Genomic DNA, 19,899 nt, shown 5'->3' on the forward strand with positions numbered 1-19,899 from the left:
TTACAATCACAGCAATCCATTTATAAAAATGCGAGTAAACTTTTTCCGTTTATTACGCGAGCAATTAAACCGTAAATAGCGTAATAAATAAAAGTTGTGATCATAACTGTAACTCTTGCGGAATACTTGTTTAGACTATTTTTATATCTTATTTTACTCAATACAAGACACTAAGAGGTTCCCATAAACCCACTTAGCTAATTTCACAATTTTACATTTTTCACCCATCCGAACATGGTTCAGTTATTATTTTTCTGTGGACACACCACACAAAACCAGTCCTTCCTCTTTAGCTATCTTTTTTTCTTACTTAAATACCTTTCCAATGAACCATCCCACGAGTCATTTCGATCTCGTTTGCTCCGGATATCGTCGTTTGAAGTTGGACAAGCAAAACTGCCAACCAACCCCAAAAAAGATTCAAACATCCTTCACTCCACGAATTACTGAAGAAAAACCACTCACTCAATTGCTCTAAACTTTTTATACCATGAACTAGACATCTCAAGCTTCAATTTGATATATCATACACTTAATTTGACTGAGAAATGAAGCGAGAATAAAATTCCCAAAAACTGCCAGAAACAGCCCCTGCACAGGTGCGTTCTGGACAGTCCGTGTTCGCACCTGTGCAGGGGCTGTAGAAACCTGGGAACACGGACTGTCCAGAACGCACCTGTGCAAGGGCTGTTTCTGGCAGTATTTGGGAATTTTATTCCTGCTTCATTTCTCGGTCAAATTAAGTGTATGATATATCAAATTGAAGCTTGAGGTGTCTAGTTCATGGTATAAAAATTTTAGAGCAATTGAGTGAGTGGTTTTTCTGCAGTAATTCGTGGAGTGAAGGATGTTTGGAGCTGTTTTGGGGTTGGTTGGCAGTTTTGCTTGTCCAACTTCAAACGGCGATATCCGGAGCAAACGAGATCGAAATGACTCGTGGGATGGTTCATTGGAAAGGTATTTAAGTAAGAAAAAAATATAACTAAAGAGGAAGGACTGGTTTTGTGCGGTGTGTCCGCAGAAAAATAATAACCGAACCATGTTCGGATGGGTGGAAAACGTAAAATCGTGAAATTAGCTAAGTGGGTTTATGGGAACCCCTTAGTGTCTTGTATTGAGTAAAATAAGATATAAAAATAGTTTAAACAAGTATTCCGCAAGAGTCACAGTTATGATCACAACTTTTATTTATTACGCTTTTTACGGTTTTAAATGCTCGCGTAATAAACGGAAAAGTTTACTCGCATTTTTATAAATGAATTGTTGTGATTGTAACTGCGCTTAATATCATAATGAATGTTAACAATATCAGTGTACAATGGGCTGTTACAAGCTCCTTTGTTTCTTCAAGGTTGGTTCTATATGCTGGCCTATTTGGAATTGTTGCTCCTGGTATGAAATCAATTTGGAGCTCTATACCCCTTATTGGTAGTAAACCATCGGGTATTTCTTCATAGAGCACATCCTCAAAATTCTGCAAAAAAGAAACAATTGCACTAGGCAAAGAAGAATCAATTTCATTAGTGTTAAAGCAAGCACCCTTATACAAGAGTACAATCATAGGCTGTTTTAGAACCAATGCTTTGTTAATCTCACCAACTTTCACAAAGAAGTTCTCCTTTTTTCTCTATTTTCTTTTCTCACTACCTGAAACATGTTTTTCACTCTCTTTTTCTCTCTGATTTTCTTTTTCTTTTTTGTGGTCACTTTTTTTTCAACCTTACTTGATCCTCATACACTTGCGTTGGACTTAAAGGAGCAAGAGTAATGGTTTTGTTATTCATAACCAATGAGTATCTATTATTGTACCCATCGTGCAGCACACGTCTATCAAACTGCCATGGACGCCCTAAGAGAATATGCCCAGCTTGCATTGGCACAACATCACATAACACCTCATCCTTATACTTTCCAATTGAAAATGGAACTACCACTTGCTTGTTCACCTTTATTTCTCCATAATCATTCAATCATTGTAGTTTATATGGTCTAGGATGCTTCAGAGTTGCTAAATTTAACTTCTCCACCAACTCCATCTTTCTTTCCCAATCCAAGTAAGCTTCTGGATCATTTCTGCCTTGAAAAGATGGAATCTTCATCTTGATACTTCCTAGGTTATTATCAACCCTTTCTTCATTACGCACTCTTCTTCCTTCATTTAGGCGTTCATTCTGGCTTATACCAACTGTAGAATTGGTGTCATCTTCATTTTGATGTTCTGAAGTTCTCAGTTGTGGCTCCCTTTTTTCAACTCTTTCTATTCTATCTTGCATTTCATCAAACCTGAAGCTCAATCTTTCAAATCTTTGTAACATGGCTTCAAAGTAGAATTTGAAATCTTTAGGAATTTAAGCATCACCCTCTTGAGACATTTTTTTTCCTGGAAAAACAAAAGTTTGAATATCTTCACACACACCCCCTCAAGTGTTTCTCTCCCAATCAATAGCTCTTACACTCGTGTTTCAAAATTAGGCATTTACCCTCTTATAAGCTCACACACTCTTGCCTTTTTCCCCCTCTTTTGAATTCCCTCTTTTAGTTCTTAGTTGAACTCAATTGAAGTTTTCTTGAAGAAATCCAAACAGATCACAAGATGTAATACAAAGAGACAAGAAGAACAAGACAATATTTTTTTGATGTCAAGAATTAGGGGTAAAGAAAGGTTGGAATGATAATAAATTTAAGCAATAACTGATATTAAGCAAGAAGGGAAGTACACTGGAATAGAAAAGAACAAAACTGAAAAGAATTCAAAGAGACAAGTTTTACTTCAAAGAATTTGGATCAGTTTTTTTTTTCATTTTCTTTCTTCCTTTTTTTTTTGCTTTTGAAGATACTAGATTTTTTTTATTTTTTTTGCTTCTGTAGATACTAAGATTTTTTTTTTGAATAATACCAATGGGAATAGTTGACACAAGAAGGAGAATGAAATAGAAATAAAAAAAGGTTAACAATAAAAAAGGATAGATCAAACCTGATTTAGAAGACTAGATTTGATACCAAATGATATGAACCTCACCAAGAATAGTGAGACCCAAGACCAATTTAGTTAGGATCGTTTCTACAATCAGGAATTTAAAACAAGAAATAAAGAACCTTGACCCGTTATCTATGGAAGATAAGAACCAAAGGTATAAGAAGGATAAAGATGCCACATTCAAGAAAGAAGAAGGTGAGTGATAAGTCTGGTTTGAACGCCACAAGAACAAGCTTCTTGATAAGTTCAGAGTTCTAGATAAGAACCAAAGAGATGAAACCATTATAACTTCAAAATTTGATTAGAAGAGTTATATCATTCCTTATTTATACTTGGAACATCCCTCCAAGAATAGGAAAAGAATAGCAAATGAAAAGACTAATTTATAGTTGACAACTTGGAAAACGGAAAAAACTCTAATCAGCTCAATAAACATTAATGACATTGAAAATGTTAATCAACCCCACTAAACATTAATAACATTTTTTTTTTGAATACATAGTGAAATAAAAAGACAAACACAAAAACTAAAAAATCCTAAGTATAAAGCCTAGGCCAGTGGGTGCCAATAAAATCATTATGCAGACGATCCATGCAACCAGATGGAGGGTTCTCTAGAAGCTGGACATTCTAAGAAAAATTACTTGAATAAGCAGCTAACCAATCTGCCACACCATTCCCCTCACGATGCATATGGGAAATATGAACATTCCAATCTCTAGCCAACAAACCCTTAATTCGCAAAATCAACCCAGAAGATGGGTGGGAAGATCTACAACCTTTTAGAATACGCTATTGTGCAAGCTGAGAATCACCTTTCAACCACACATGTCTATATCCTTTGTTCCAAGCTACATCTAGACCCACCAAGGAGGCCCATAACTCAGCATTCAAAGCTGTCCCACTACCCAGATTTTTACAAAAACCAATAATCCAGTTGTCGGAGCTATCTCGAAGAACATCGCCACAACTTGAGTGAGATCCATCAGAGGAACTAGCACCATCAACGTTTACCTTAATCCCATTCAGAGGAGAAAAAGACCATACTATGAGCCGTATAACATCTCACATTTCTAAAACATATAATAATATAGTAAATGTGGATTAAAAGGTAGGATTAGTTAAAATCCTGAAATTAAGGTCAAAATACAAAGAAAGGGTAAAACGGTAATTATCCAAACACGTAACCCTAGGAAGGTAAAATTGAGTAGGAGGTCTCAAATGATAAAAATAACCTTGGAAATTGATTCAGAACGAAAAATTGAGTGGTTAGGCAAGTTTATGAAAATTTGGTGAATAATATTTTTACCGAGTAAAAATACCACGGTACAGTTGCACCGTAAAGCGTGCTAAATGAATTTTGAGCTCTAGGTTTAGATATAAGTTATAAATGGTATATAGGACTAGGAAATATGATTTCCGGCAAAAATTGATGGAAATTAGTGTGTTTGGGGAAGCGTGCCCATGGCACGCATAATAGCTTAAAACTGCAATTTCTCCGAACGACCGAAAACTCCGGATTCATCTGATTAAGGGCAATTAAAGGACAATGGTTAATGTTAAAAATTAGATTTTCTAAATAGGTTATGAAATTATGGACGTTTAGTGGAATAGGCGGGAGATTTGAATTAGTTTAAAATCGCGTGAGGTGGCGGTGGGACCTGCCTCACTTAAGTGGACTTAGCCACATGTAAATTTACTATTCATAATCTCTTTCAAACCCCTTTATCTCTCGAAAAACCGTGAGCTTCACCAAGAATAGGGGGAGGAGGAAAATTGGTTGGTTCTTGATGATTTAGCCACCGAATCCAACGAAATTTGTCATCAAACTTCAAGTAAATGACCATCCGAACACAATCATACCATCCACAAGCCTTGAAACTCACTCATTTGGGGAGAAAGGAGGAAAAATCAGCTACGGGAAAAGGGAAGAGATTTGTGTTCTTGGAGTCGTTTGGTCCTCCAATGCTTTAGTATGTTATGGAGGAGTCCTAGACTAAGCTTTTGAGTAAGTTTTAAAACTTTCCATTGGTTGATTCATGAATTTTAAAGTTCGTGACCTAGAGCTAAATTGTGTGATTGATGTAGTTAGAGAGCTTAAATTGAAATTGTGTATTAGATGATTGTGGCTTAGAATGATGTTTCAGAGTGTTTGATGTGATAAATATTATTGAGGATTGGATTTCTAACTTAGGCAAAATTTGATGTCGGAATTCAACACTTTATGAAATTGAGATGTTGTATGATTGTGTAATTGAATTGTGGAATATTTATATGAGTTAATTATAGGATTATAAGGTGTGTGGAATTGTTACATTGAATTGGATACCCTTGGTGTAAGGACTTGTACATTTCGGCCATTAGAAGGCATGTAGGGTGTGATGATGCAAAAATTATGTAATTGATGGGTTGTGTTGTTAGATGGTATTTAGAGGTGTTGTGTGATGAGTTGATGCATGGAAAATTAAATGAAAAAAATAATTGAAGTGTATGTGATGTGCTTTTGGACCTAGAAGAAATAATTAGGAAAATGAGGTTGTGATGTTGCAGGATGGAAAGTGGCACCTAAAATGGGGTTATGATAACCTTGTGATGCTAAAGAAAAATTAAAATAAAATTTAGTAAAATATTTTGTAAAAAATGCCTATGTTGGTCGAGCCATGTGTGGGGAAAGGGAGGATTTTGGTGTTTTGTAATCTTGGTGGATTTCACCTTGTATTGATGGTCCTTGTGTGATCATTGTAGGTTATCTCCCTCGAATTTGAACTCAGAACCGTGAGCTTGGTGGATTGCCTTTGGTCCAGGGCCAAAGGGATTTTGGTAAGTTCTCTTGAACCTATGCATGTATAGTTGATAACTTGCATGTATTTGGTTGGTTGAAAATGATATGAAAATGGCCTATGTGTAGGCATTTCTGGTGGAACCAAGCTTGGTGATATTGTGTTTAGAAGCTATCAAGCAGAGGAGATTATTCAGGTAATCTCTTGGTACTGGGGTTTGATCCCCGTGTGTGCTCCACCATGCCTGTTCAGGGTAGTGGTCGGAGGTGTATGTTAGTAATGTAGTATAACATGTTCATGCATATTGTATGTATAGTGGTACATAGGATGTACCGAGTCTCTGGCCAGTAGATAGTTGCCTTCGGACGTTACGGACTTCCACTGGATAGGTCTCCATGAGGGAGTTCCAGTTGACCTGTGGTCGTGGTGTGTCATCCGTAGAGGATCACACTAGGAAGTCTCGGGTGTATATGGATGGAGGGTGCCTCGGTTGATGTTCTGGGAACACTCCTTGGTTTGGAACCTGTAGGCTATATGCCGAGGCCAATAGGCCGGACGTTGCGTGGCTTTGGCATTGACCATTCCAGCTTTGTCGTATTTTGTTTCCCTATGATTCCCTACTTCACTAAATCCCTTGCTTTATCCCGTTTTAAATGTTATATTATGTTGTTGATATGCATCGAAGTGAGCCATTGGGCGGAGTGTTCTCCAGAACCTCTGGATTACTGAGATATATCCATATATCTCACCCCGCTTTGGGGACTTTATTTCAGGTAGTGCCAGTGGAGTTGGAGCGGCGGACAAGAGGCCCGTAGGATGAGCTCATGGACTTGTGGTGGATTTTGGTATTTTGGGGTCACGTGGCCTGGGCTAGACTTAGGACGTGAACATCGTATTGGGTTAGGATCATTATCTGTCATCCTTGTTCATGTCACTTTTCGCCTAAGTTTAGTCATTTATTTAGCATGATTTATTTTGGTGGGTCATTATGTATATTTGGAGAATTGTTGTAATATTTGTAAAGGAGCTTGTAATTTGTATTATGGAGACTTGATGTAATATTGAAGCATGCTATATGTTGAAAGGGCAATAGGCCTATTCTAGGATTTGATTTATGTTTTATGTCAAAGAATGCATGCAATTGGATCTTGTGATTGAAATTAGTTAACTTTGAAAAGTAAGCAATGATTACGTATTTTGAGCAAATTGAATATATATTGTGTAGGGTTGTAAGAGCACCAAGACATTGCTGGTCCTTGAGTGCCACCCATGATTATTAGGTACAAAATTGAGCTTAGATAACACACCTTCAAAGGTGGGATTTATTGGGAAAACAAAGGAGACTCTGGCGAAATTTCTAGAAATTGGCAGAATTTGGGTGAACTTTGGGAGAGCATATCTCCCTCCAAAAAAGTCCAATAGGGACGTGACATATGCCATTTTAAAGATTGAGATGTCAACTAGCTTGTGTCAAAATTTTAGAATCAAAGGATAACCACGCAGCCCTGTAGGAGGTAGAGAACGAGGACTGTGCAGAATGCCCCTGCACATGGGGCTGTTTCTAGCAGATTTTGGGAATTTTATCCCCGCTTCATTTCTTGGTCAAATTAGGTGCATGATATGTAAAATTGAAGCTTGAGGTGTCTAGTTTACTGTATAAAAATTTGAGAGCAATTGGATGAGTGGATTTTCCAGAATCGTTGAGAGAGTGAGAGATGTTTGGAGCCCTGTTTGCGGTTGGCTGGCAGATTTGCTTGTCCAACTTCAAACGGCGATAACCGGAGCAAACGAGAACTTTATGACTCTTGTGATAGCTTGTTAGAAATTAATTAAGTCTAGAATAACATACTAAAATATGAGAGGTTCGCGGCATGCGATTTATCTGCAGTAATTAAAATACCGAATCATGTTCGGATAGGTAGAAAACGTAAAAGCGAGATTTTAGCTAAGTGAGTTTATGGGAACCCCTTAGTGACTTAAGAGGAGTATTATATGATATTTAGACAGTTTAAATAATTATTCCGCAAAGAGTTTATAGTTACGGTTACAACTTTTATTTATTACGCTTTATTATTGTTTTAAATGCTCGCGTAATAAAAAGGAAAAAGTTTACTCGTATTTTCATAAATGAATTGCTGTGATTGTAACTGCGCTTAATATCATAATCAATGTTAACAATACCGGTGTACAACGGGCTATTACAAGCAGCTCCCATTAAATATGCTGCTCTATTCCCACTACTGACAGCATTTCCTTGGCAAGCAGTAAATTATCCAAATAAGCTTTAGCAGCTCGTGAAATGCCAACTGAGGTGTTCCCTGAATCATTAAAAATGAAATTGTTTCTATCTCGCCATAAGAACCAAGTTATAATGCCAAAAAGAAGTTGCCTATGAGGATAAATGCTCCAACGTTCAGGCCTCTCAATATTCTGCAAAATCCAATCATGGAGGTCTAAGTCCATAAAATCCTCCAACAGGTTGCTGTCAACAAAGTTCTGCCAAACTTCTTTGGAGATTTTACAATCCCTGATGGCATGCAAAATAAAAATTATTAACATTGAAAATGCTATCAGCATCATTAAGCATTAATTGACATTGGAAATTACTATTTATTTCACTCAACCTCCCTTGCATTGATGACATTAACTAAATTCTGATTATGAATAAATTTGGACTTAATGCCTTCATGATTAGCCCACATTTGCTGGATCAAGATCATCCCACTAAGAGCTTCTTTAAACTTCTTGGCCCTTGATCTTGTGATTGGCCCATTTGGCAATTGCAATGGATCACTAGGTGTTGTCTCCTTATTCATATCATGAAGGGACTAAGTGAGGTTGATTAAGCATAATTGATTAATTAACTCTTAAACTCTAAAATTTGACTTAATTAGGGTTTAGAAGCACTAATCATGTAATTAGTGAAGTTAATGAACTAATGCATAATTGATGATGTGGAATTACATAAGTGATATTATAAATAGAAAATCCCTAAAATTATGGTCACTTAAGGTTTCAAACAAAACCTAATTGGGGTTTACTATTTAAACCTAATTAAGGGGTTAAATGCTAACTTAAGCCTAAGATGAGTTTGAATCCACATAGGTAGGAAATTAAATGATGGAAAAGTCATAAGGAATCACCCTACCTACATTCGGCCATACCATGATTAATTAGGGTTTTAGGTTGCAAAATGGTAATGGATGATGAATTAGTATTTATTTGTGTGATTAAGGATTAATTACACTTGTGGATTAAAGTGTGAGTTGATTTTCTATGATGTTAGGCCTTGTATGTCCCACGGCCATATAAGGACTTGTGACCTTGAATTGGTTGATCATTGAGTTAGTGGCTTAGAGTATAATTAATTAAGTTAAAAAAAGCTTAAAAGTGAATGATCCTTGAGAAATGGATTGTGATTCTTTGAGTTGTCTTAAGTTGTGGACTTAAGTCTTAGGATCCTAATGTGAATTAATGTTCAAATTTATGAATGACCTATAGGGATGATGAATGTCTTGATTAGTTATAAGATAAGTGGAAAAGGCTGTAACCTAAGAGAGTTTATTAATGGACTAAGTGTCTAATGAGTTGTTGTTAACTTAGGTAACATATGAACACCTTGTCTTCATGGTGTAATGTCTCAGCCATTAAGGTGTATATGGCTAGGATGATTGAAAATAATCCAAGCTATCTTAGTTGCTTAGAGTTTAATTCTAAGATGATTAAAGTGCATAAATCACATAGTTGATTGTGTTGTAAGATAACACTTCTATATGAGCTAAAACATGTAATTATGTATTTAATGGTCTAGACTTGTGTTGGGCATATTATTGGCAAATGAGTATGAAAAATGGAAATGAGACAAGCATGAAGACTATAAAACCTAAGAGTGTGTCTTAAATGAAATGGAATCAATAAATGGCTAAGTCTTGTATATTTACTTGACTGATTAATATGTAATTAATGTATGTGTATGATTCCTCCTCTAGGTGTTCCTAGAGATACCTGCTTGTGAGGAAATTGAGTTGGAGCACACGTTCTTTCCTTGGCAAGTGAGCTTGTGTAGAGCTCTCTGAGGTAAGCTCTTTGTTTAGGATGTTCCTCTTCTCTTGTGGCTCCACCATGATGGTGGGCATTATGGTTGAATTATATGAAAGTATGAGATATGTTGTAACACCCTCCCTTGTATGCATCCAAGAGAGTTGTTTGCTAAGCGAAATTAGAGTTCGTTCGTCACAATTTTATGTACTAAAAAATCAGTTTGACGTTCCTAATTAAAACACATAGTTGAAATCGGTTTACTTACAAAAATCAGAGTATACTTTCAAAATCCTTAACTTGCTGAAATTATTATTTTCCTGGCAGACGTTGCTGTCTTGCAAAATTCGTATAAAATCCAGTTTTCAAAATTACATTGTAACGTTTACATAATCTGAAAATAGACACATGGGGCTTCGCGTGCATATAAAATATAAGTGAATCGGAGGTCTGTAGCCTCACTAAATATAACTCGTAAAGTGCTCATTAAATCTGTTTAGAAAATCAGCATTCAAAAACCTGAGAAATTATTTTCGCAAAACGTTTCAGGAACTTGTTTTCAAAATACTTGCTGATCACAAAAGTCTTAAAAGCAGTAATAAAATCATAATTCAACTATAATCTAAACTTCTCAATTAATACAGTTATCCATCAGATAAACAGCAACAACAAAGTCCAAACAGCAGCACATAACAGCAAATATCCATATAATCAAGTCTTCATATGCTCTTCCGTCCTCCTGCCATTTTGTAAAAATAGCAGCCCCAAAGGGGTGAAAAAAATCCCAGTAGTGTGGCAACAAAACCAGTAATGAAACAGTACTAACTAAATACAGAATTACAAAACAGTCACATCATCAGTTCAAATCCGTCAAGTACTAACCATTTTCATAGTGCGTATATAACGCCAGAAGTGTACGTTCATAGCACTACGGTGCACGTATCACTAACATATTATCATATTGCGTATATAATGCCAGAAGTGTACGTTCATAGCACTACTGTGCACGTATCACTAACAGAACAGTGGAGTACCCTGGGTGGCTTCTCAGAAGGGCTCCAACTGTACCTAAGCGGACTGAAGCCAAGTGTCCCATACCCTGGTACCGGAGGGATGCCTATATGATGCGTGCTCAAACGTATGCTTACTTTTCATACTTATTTTTAATTCAGAAAACAACATGAAATTTATGCATGTATGCTATGCCTGGTTCACACATACACAAAAATCTAAAAATTATGACATGAGTATGCATGGCTAAATAATAATCAGAATGGCATATACACCATGGACTTCCAATATCAAGTTGCTGAATATATTTACTTTTCAAAACAGAATATCCAGCATATCATATTCAAGAATAGCATACGATGACATATACATAATTCGAATCCAAATCATGAGAGCAACGTTCACAATCCATGTACTAGCTAGCAGTCACAGAAGGTAATGCCACCAGACACTTACCTCGCGTGCCACAATAAATTAATCAGACAGCAGCAATAATCAGTCCATGCTCACATAGAGTTGTGCGCACCTAATCAAGTGCACTGCAAGTCAGAATTTTATTCATGTATTCCTACTATTCGTATGTCTATTCCATGCCTCTCAAATTCTTGTATTTTACTCAGATTAACATGCTTCTTCTACCAATCAATTTCTGACTTCATGCTAATTGATTAATCGGTTAATAGTAATAAAATTCTAAGTCCCCAACATACACCAATTCAGTTTCAAGGTTCCTAGGCTAGATTAAATTTTCTAACTTGACAGTACTACACCGGTGTATTAACAGTAACAATCCATGTTCCCTTGTACATGTAGGTTTAGTTTAGGCTGAAGTTAAGTGTTCCTAATTAATCTCATTATATAATCATTCTTTCAAGACCTAATGTGTGCTACGATGGCTAATAAGCATTTTGTAAATTTACTTAGACTCATGCAAAACTGAATGTCTCACCAATCAGCCTAACAAAGCTCAAAGGGAAACTATCTCCATACCCCAAAATCGATCCTTTTATCTAGTCTAAACCAAAGGTTCCAATGCAACAGAGATAGTTATAAGGAGAATGAAAAACATACATCTCCTAGACTGCACACCAAAACCGAAACAGGGTAGAGTGATGAGTTTTTTGTTTAGTTTTAGTTTACACACGCTAATTTCATGGCTGGTCAACGTAACAGCCGCAAGGGAAAATTGACAATTTTTTTACATCTTTTAGTACCCATATAGCAGCCGAACAGTGAGGGGAAAAATGACAGAACAACAAGTTAAGCTTTCTAAAACCTACATGCAATCCGAAACCATATAAAGGAGAAAAGAAGATTTTCTACTCACTAACCAGTTCTCATGCGAACCAAGGATCCTAATCGAGCAACGGGGCAGCCCTTTCACTTGTCCCACGCTCCTAAAAATTGTTATAGCAACTAGCATGCCTCGGTTTATTGTGTGGTTCTGGAGGCACAAGCAAGGAACATAGATGTCAACAAGATGGTCCTCCTAGATGATACATGCAGGCCGAAGCAAGTAATAAGGGCAGGGTTTGATGGTACCTTCTTGGACTCACACAACCGATGTATGGAAGAGGAGGATTATCCATCCTCCAAAACTCAGATTTGCTACTCCTTGATGGTATGTCTTCGGTTGAGCAAGGAAGGGATAGAGAGAATGAAAATTAGATGATGGTTCTGACTCTTGTGCAGCTCACGGTTTGTGCGAAAAATGCATAGCTAAGTTCAGTTCCGAGAGAAGAGGATGTATCAGTTTTGTTGGTCTCCAAAGCGCATAGAAATAGGACAAAAGGGATATGAGTTTTTCTTATTCTTTTCTGCAAGGAGGTGGAGGGCTGAGTGTTGAATTGGTGAAGGGTTATTTATAGCTAATGACATACAGAAAGGAATTTGCTGCACAAAAGTTGTTCCAGCCGAAGCATGAGAAGAAGACTCAAGATGTCTCTTGGTGTGGGTGTCGAGCATGCAATGAAGGAGGGGAGATTTAACTTGACACTTCATCACCATGCATTGGCCGATTTGAATTAAGATACAATTACATAGGATCAAAATTCTTTCTCCTTCCTATGGGTTTGGGTCGTGGCCCTTAAGGGTAGCAGGTCCAATTTTTTTTTTCTTTTAACTCCTAAGGAACCTTATTTCATGTAGTTTACTAAGCATTGACTAAGATTTTTATACATTGTAATTAATATTAAATTTACCTAGTTAACAAATGTTTCGAATATCCCAAATATAAACTCACCCATAAGTGTACATAAAATAATTTTCCTAATAGTTATTATTTCATGTATCCATTAGGTAGCAACTAAAGTTTCTACATATAATGTGATCAATATTATTAAAATTCATCCCATCATAATTATATGTAAGTGATTTGAATTCAAGACTTGCATTTACCATACTAATGGTAATCTATGGAAGTTCCTAATTTTCACGAGATGTTACATATGTTGTATGATTTTTTGTGTTATGATGCACTGATGATGTATGTTATGATGATCCTGGCCAGTGATTGGGTATGTAGGCTTCTTGGATCATTCCCTTCAAGTTATTTCATACTTTACAGATTTTTGTGTGTAGACTCCTTGGGCTGGACCCTTGGAGTTATTGCACACTAGGCATGTTGGACATGTTAGGATGTTTATGATGAGATATTATGTTATATTTGTGTTGTATGATGTTATATATGCTTTATATCTGACTTGTCATGCAGGAAGTGGGCTCAAGGGAATAGAGGATTCTCTATAAACCTTGAGCTTACTGAAATTGTTGCTATCTCACCTCTTCTCGGGGACATCATTTCATGTACCTATCGTAGTGGTAAGCCCTCTATGGGCAAGGACTAGGCACGTGGCTAGTGGAATGCTAGTGTTGGATATTTTTATTTGATAGCATGTATAATATTTTGACATGCTAGAGTTATATTATTTTGAGACTACGTTTAATTGTGTAATAATGCTCATAACTTATTTTTGATGAGTTTACGAGAGAATTATGTATTTGTTATAGATTTATTTAGATGTCTGTGTTGATGACATGAATATGATGTACTTATTAATGTTTTGAGTTTTGGGCATGGAGCCTTTATGTATGTATTGACCCATTAAGGGGATCACAGTCCGTGTGGAACTTGTGACACGACTGATTATATAAATTGTGTCGATCAGGATTATGTTATTGAGTGAGATTCTTATATCCCAGATATCCGTTAGTCAATGGCCACCAAAAATATCCGGTTATCATATCCGGTTAGTCAATGGCCATCAATAATGGTTAATGTGATTAGTTAATAGATTTATGCTTAAGCAATATCTCATGTGAGCACTTTTGGAAATGTTTTGGATAAAGTTAACTCATATTTTTATAAGATGATTTCATATTTAATAAAATAAAGTTTTCCACTACGTACGCTATAATATTATGTATGTTAACAACCGGAGTACTGCGAGGTGTTACATTTATGGTATCAGAGTAGTTTCATCGGGACGTTCAATGATATATTGTTTAAGTTTTAACTACCTATTGAGTGTCTCTTTGAGTACTATGATAATGCATATATCACCACTTGATTGAGCGTAGGTAACTTATTCCTTGTGTAGTTGTGTGCAACTATCGTGGCTCCTCAAAGGAGGACCCGTCGGGTAGTTGAGGATCCACCACCGGATCCCGTAGCAGCTGTTCTAGCAACTCTCCAGAAAACCTTGAATACTGCTAGGGAAGCTGATCTTCAGAGGATGGTTGAGGCCAGATAGAGATATGGAGCACATGAGGAAGACCAGTGAGGATCTCATGGCGCAAAACAGATTGGCTAACGTGGAGATGATGAGACTGCTGTTGGCTGAGGTATGAGCAGGACCTCCACCATCTCCACCCCATCATCACCACAACATGACGTACAGATGGCGGATCTGATACCAGTTGTTGAGCCGGTTGCACTGGGTCAGGAAGGAGTTGGCAATTCCTATCATGATGTTAATGTATCTATGCATAGAGGGACAGATGAACCACCTGTGATTGGTCGTGGAACTATTCTATCCTTCCAAGGCAGAAATGATCCAGAAGCTTACTTGGAATGGGAAAGAAAGATGGAGATGCTGTTTGAATGTTATAACTACTCTGAGTTGAAAAAGGTAAAATTGGCTGCCATAGAAATTTTTTGATTACGCTATTGTTTGGTGGGATCAATTTGTGTCAAACAGGAAGAGATATGGTGAAAGACCCATTGAATCATAGGAAGAAATGAAAGTTGTCATGAGAAGCCGATTTATTCTAAGTCACTACTGTAGGGACTTGTTTCAGAAATTACAAAGTCTCACACAAGGTTCTAAAAGTGTAGAAGACTATTTCAAGGAGATGGAGACAGCCATGATTCGAGCCAATGTAGATGAAGATCGTGAGCTACTAGGGGTGATCGCGGTATGGATTAGATCGATTTTGGAAGCAAAATTCATCTGATCCAATTCCTTTGGTTTGATCATGTAATCATCCATTCGGTTTGGATTTTTTTCAAATCCGATCGAATCCAATCCAATTTTCTCAGTTTGGATTGGATCGGTTTTTGACTTTTTGAAAATCCTAAAATTTGTTTCATGATTATTGCACAAATAACATCTTTTGCATATATTGGCTTTGTAAATTTGTTTTTTGAAATACGAAAGCATTAGTAAATGATAATATATATTTTTTTGGCAATGAGATACGAAGCTCTACACAGATGAAATTTTGTTGATGAATTGTGACTAGGTTTTTTCTTGGGTTTAGTTGATGGGTTAAAGGATCTTGGGTTTAGAAATTTTTGTGCTATGATTGAGGAAAGGCCCAAGTAGGTAGAGGAAAATTAATATATTGGATCGGTTTGGATTGGATCGATTTTCATCAACCAATCCGAAAACTGATCCAATCCAATTAAAATTTGCGGTTTTTTTTTTGATTTTCGGTTATTAGTTTTTCGGTTCAGTCACCGCAGTTTGAATTGGTTTGGATCGGTTCATGAACACCCCTAGAAGCTACTATGGCTAGATTTTTGCTTGACTTAAACCGGGATATTGCACATGTGATAGAATTGCAACATTTTTTGGAGTTAGATGACATGGTGCACATGGTCATAAAGGTGGAGAGGCAACTCAAAAGGAAAGGTATCATGCGTATGGGGCAGAATTCAACTTCATCTTCAAGACCAACATGGAATAAAAATGAAGAGAAGCCTCATTTCAAATCTCCAGTTGGTTCCTCTAAACCAACCAAGTTGTAAACACTTCCAGCGAAGGTAAAACTGAATCTCATTCCTCTAGAAATAGAGACATAAAATGTTTTAAGTGTTTGGGAAGGGGTCATATTGCTTCTTAATGTCCAAACAACAAAGTAATGATTTTGAAATATAATGGTGATATTGAAAGTGAAAGTGAATCTGATAATGAATCCATGCCTTCTTTAGAAGATGCAAATGATATTGAATTATCAGTTGAAGGAGAGCTTTTAGTGGCTAGAAGAGCTCTTAATGTGCAAGTTAAAGAAGATAAGGAGTTGCAGCAAGAAATTTTTTTTCATACTAGATGCAATGTAAGGGACAATGTGTGTTCCAAGATTATTGATGGGGGAATTTGTACAAATGTTGCTAGCACTAGTTTGGTGGAGAAGCTAAATTTAGCAACTCTGAAGCATCCTAGACCATATAAACTATAGTGGTTGATTGATTGTGCAGAAATCAAGGTGACACGCAAGTGGTAGTTCTATTTTCAATTGGAAAGTATAAGGATAAGGTGTTATGTGATGTTATGCCAATGCAAGCTGGGCATATTCTCTTAGGGCGTCCATGGCAGTTTGATAGACGTGTAATGCATAATGAGTGTGATGCCTTAGGAATAGGTATTAGAGCTGTTCTAATGCAAGAAGGACGTCCCATTGCTTTCTTTAGTGAAAAGTTAAGTGGAGCTGCTTTACATTACCTACATATGACAAGGAGTTTGTGATTCACAGAGATCATGAATCCTTAACACATTTGAGGGGCTAACACAAGCTGAACAGATCATGAATCCTCATGTTGTGGTTGATGTATTATCCCGAAGGTATGCTCTACTTTCCACTTTAACTGCAAGATTGCTTGGATTTGAGTACATTAAGGACTTGTATGCTAATGATCTTGACTTTGGTAATGTATTCAAAGCATGTTAGAAAACTGCATTTGGAAATTTCTTTAGAAATGAGGGTATTTGTTTAAGGAGAAACAACTGTGTGTGCCTAAAAGTTCATTGCGTGAGTTGCTTGTTAAAGAAGCTCATGGGAGATGTTTGATGGGGCATTTTGGAGTGCCTAAAACCTTAGATGTTTAGCATGAACATTTCTGTTGGCCTTATATGAAACGTGATGTGGAGAAAGTCTATGAGGGAAGCATTACTTGTAAACAAACTAAATCTAAAGTTAAACCTCATGGGTTGTATATTCCTTTGCCTATACCTAATGAACCTTGGATAGATATATCCATGGATTTTGTTTTAGGATTGCCTAGGTCAAAAGGGGGCAAGGATTTAGTGTTTGTGGTTGGTGATAGATTTTAAAAAATGACACATTTCATTCCATGTCATAAATCCAATGATGCATCACATATCTCTGACTTGTTTTTCAAAGAAATTGTAAGATTGCATGGTTTAAGATTACGTGTTTTTCATCTGATCGAGATTCTAAGTTCTTAAGTTATTTTCGGAAAACTTTGTGGGGTAAACTAGGAATGAAACTTTTGTTTTCTACTACTTGTCACCCACAAACAGATGTGCAAACAGAGGTGGTTAATAGGACCTTATCTGCATTATTGCATTCCTTGATTCAAAAGAATTTGAAATCATGGGAATAATGTTTGCCACATGCTGATTTTGCATATAATAGGACAGTGCATTCAGCATCTAAGTTTTCACCATTTGAAATTGTGTATGGGTTTAATCCATTATCTCCTTTGGATTTAACTCCTTTACCAGTAAGTGAACATGTTAACTTAGATGGAAAGAAGAAGGTTGAATTGTTAAGCAGATTCACGAAAAAGCTCGGCAACACATCGAGAGGAAAACTGAATAATATGCCAACCAAGCCAATAAAGGGCGCAAGAAAGTAGTTTTTGAACCAGGAGATTGGGTTTGGTTACATATGAGAAAGGAAAGATTCTAGCCCAAAGACGTTCCAAAATGCTTCCAAGGGGTGATGGACCATTTCAAGTGATTGAGAGGATAAATGATAATGCCTACAACCTTGACCTTTCAAGTGAGTACAGTGTTAGTGCATGCAACCTTTAATGTTTTTGATTTATCTCCTTTTGATGTAGGTGCAGATTTGAGGACAATTCCTTTTAAAGACGGAGGGAATGATATAAAAAAGAAGACAACACCTAGTGATCCATTACAATTGCCAAATAGGCAAATCACAAGATCAAGGGCCAAGAAATTTGAAGAAGTTCTTAGTAGGTTGATCCAGCAAATGTGGGCTAATCATGAAGACATCAATAAAGTCCAAATTTATTCATCTTCAGAATTTAGTTAATGCCATCAATGCAAGGGAGGTTGAGTGGAATAACTAGCAATTTTCAAAGTCATTAATGCTTAGTGGGGCTGATATCATTTTCAATGTTATTAATGCTTAGTGGGGTTGATTCACATTTTCAATGTCATTAATGTTTAGTGGGCTGATCAGAGTCTTTTCCTTTTTCCAAGTTGTAAACTTTAAATTAGTGTCTTTTTATTTGTTAGTCTTTTCCTATTCTTGGAGGGATGTTCCAAGTATAAATAAGGGAGGAGACAACTCTTCTAATCAGATTTTGAAGTTATAATATAATAAAGAGGTTTCTTCTCTTTGGTTCTTTTCTAGAACTCTGAATTAATCAAGAAGCTTATTTTTGTGGCATTCAACACAGACTTATCACTAACCTTCTTCTTTCTTGAGTGTGGCGTCTTTATCCTTCTTATACGTTTGGTTTTTATCTTCCATAGATAACAGGTCAAGGTTCTTTATTTCTTGTTTTAAACTCCTTATTGCAGAAACAATCCTAAATAAATTGGTCTTGGGTCTCACTATTCTTGGTGAGGTTTATATCAAAAATCCATGTGAGATTGAGAAGTATGGTCTATACCTTTATAGAAAGTTTGTAAAACTCTCCAATTTTCTACCCCATGGTTAGGAAATTTTCTGATAATGTCCTTGTATCTTTCCCATGCTTCATAGATATTTTCTCCACAAAACATTCTAAAGCTTGATATTTCTGCTCTTACATCAGCCACACGGGACACAGAGAGGAATCTTTCTATGAACTTAACAGAAAGTTCTTCCCACGAATGTATAGATCTAGAGGCAAGGAATTTCATCCAAGTCTTAGCTTTTGACCCCAGAGAATAAGGGAATAACTTCATCCTCATACTCTCCTTGGATACACCTTATGCTAAGAGATTATCACAAATATATTGAAAATTATTAAGGTGAGTATATAGATCTTCTGTGAGAAGTCCATTGAAAACTTCAGCTTCCCTAATCATAGTAAACATAATGGATTTAAGCTCGAAATTCAGAGCTTCAACAGGAGGGAAAACCACCCCTCTTTCTGTCTGTTCCATGAAGGAGCAACCAGTGCTGTGAAATGTTGTTCTGGAGGAATTTCTTCATTATTGTGATTATTATGTTTAGCCATTTCTTGTTCTAAATTGTTTCTCCTTAAATCTCTTCTTCTTCTGTGAAAAGTACGTTCTGGTTCAGGATCAAAGAAACATATCTCAGTTTCAGATTCTTCACACATAAACCATGACACGTAAATAATATCAACAGTTTAACAAATAGAGAAAGAATAAAGAATAATACTAACAAAGTGCAATATAGAATAGTTTCAAAAAAAAAATTAGTGTAAAATATCCCCGGCAACGGCACCAAAAACTTGTTGGGTGCTAGGTGCTTTGAAGGACTTTCCCTTACTTAGTCTATCAAGAGAAAACACATTCGTTCTCAAGATATTGACCCAGTCGCGCAAGTGCACACATCAAGTGATAAGTGGGATTATTAGTGCCCAAATTATCGTTCCCACGAGGATAGTAAATCTAAATAATATTTTGAACTAATCTAGAAGAA

General features: G+C 36.5%; 1 non-coding gene across 1 annotated transcript; it reads left to right on the forward strand.

The window, feature by feature from the left end:
- Positions 1-18,951: 18,951 nt before the first annotated feature.
- Positions 18,952-19,058, forward strand: LOC133308780 (small nucleolar RNA R71). Its single transcript, XR_009751224.1, has one exon. It is a non-coding gene; the product is annotated as a small nucleolar RNA R71 (small nucleolar RNA).
- Positions 19,059-19,899: the final 841 nt, after the last annotated feature.

The sequence above is a fragment of the Gastrolobium bilobum genome, unplaced genomic scaffold (assembly GCF_033153095.1).
Source record: "Gastrolobium bilobum isolate Gb01-03AN ecotype WA unplaced genomic scaffold, APGP_CSIRO_Gbil_v1 utg4972, whole genome shotgun sequence".
NCBI lineage: Eukaryota > Viridiplantae > Streptophyta > Magnoliopsida > Fabales > Fabaceae > Gastrolobium > Gastrolobium bilobum.